The 1300-nt window shown below is 43.3% G+C and overlaps 1 long non-coding RNA gene across 1 annotated transcript; it reads right to left on the bottom strand.

The window, feature by feature from the left end:
- Positions 1-273: 273 nt before the first annotated feature.
- LOC135522946 (uncharacterized) lies at positions 274-778 on the bottom strand. Its single transcript, XR_010452747.1, has 3 exons — positions 710-778; positions 608-642; positions 274-352 (listed from the first exon to the last, which is right to left on the bottom strand). It is a non-coding gene; the product is annotated as an uncharacterized LOC135522946 (long non-coding RNA).
- Between the last annotated feature and the right edge of the window lie 522 nt (positions 779-1300).

Genomic DNA, 1300 nt, shown 5'->3' with positions numbered 1-1300 from the left:
CTGCTTCTCTCTCTACTCTCATCAACACATCACCTGCTTCTCTCTCAGTAAAATTATCAACATACCACCTGCTTCTCTCTCTCAGTAATATCATCAACACACCACCTGCTTCTCTCTCTCTACTCTCATCAACACACCACCTGCTTCTCTCTCTCTACTCTCATCAACACCACCTGCTTCTCTCTCAGTAATATCATCAACACACCACCTGCTTCTCTCTCTCAGTACTCTCATCAACACACCACCTGCTTCTCTCTCAGTAATATCATCAACACACCACCTGCTTCTCTCTCAGTAATATCATCAACACACCACCTGCTTCTCTCTCTCTCTACTCTCATCAACACACCACCTGCTTCTCTCTCTCAGTACTCTCATCAACACACCACCTGCTTCTCTCTCTCAGTAATATCATCAACCCACCACCTGCTTCACTCTCAGTAATATCATCAACACACCACCTGCTTCTCTCTCTCAGTACTCTCATCAACACACCACCTGCTTCTCTCTCGCAGTACTCTCATCAACACACCACCTGCTTCTCTCTCTCAGTAATATCATCAACACACCACCTGCTTCACTCTCAGTAATATCATCAACACACCACCTGCTTCTCTCTCAGTAATATCATCAACACATCACCTGCTTCACTCTCTCAGTAATATCAACACATCACCTGCTTTTCTCTCTACTCTCATCAACACACCACCTGCTTCTCTCTCTCTCTACTCTCATCAACACACCACCTGCTTCTCTCTCAGTAATATCATCAACACACCACCTGCTTCTCTCTCTCAGTAATATCATCAACACACCACCTGCTTCTCTCTCTCAGTACTCTCATCAACACACCACCTGCTTCGTCTCTCAGTACTCTCATCAACACACCACCTGCTTCTCTCTCTCAGTACTCTCATCAACACACCACCTGCTTCTCTCTCTCTACTCTCATCAACACACCACCTGCTTCTCTCTCTCAGTAATATCATCAACACACCACCTGCTTCTCTCTCTCTACTCTCATCAACACACCACCTGCTTCTCTCTCTCAGTACTCTCATCAACTATAGAATTTGGGCTCATGCATTATTTCCAAGCTGCTGAAATAAATATACTAAAATATATATTTTTCATATCTTAAAGACAAACTGTTTTAGTGTGGGGGAAAATAACCAGGTTCTATTTTGTATTAGTGTATTTAATATCAGACATTACTGTAGTGTGATTGTGTACAGGTATCCACCCTCCCTTATCTGATTCGACATTTTCTTGTGAGTGAAATATTGAGGACTCTTGCTGC

The sequence above is a fragment of the Oncorhynchus masou genome, chromosome 30 (genome assembly GCF_036934945.1).
Source record: "Oncorhynchus masou masou isolate Uvic2021 chromosome 30, UVic_Omas_1.1, whole genome shotgun sequence".
Lineage (NCBI taxonomy): Eukaryota > Metazoa > Chordata > Actinopteri > Salmoniformes > Salmonidae > Oncorhynchus > Oncorhynchus masou.
This window is presented reverse-complemented; position numbering and strand designations above follow the sequence as displayed.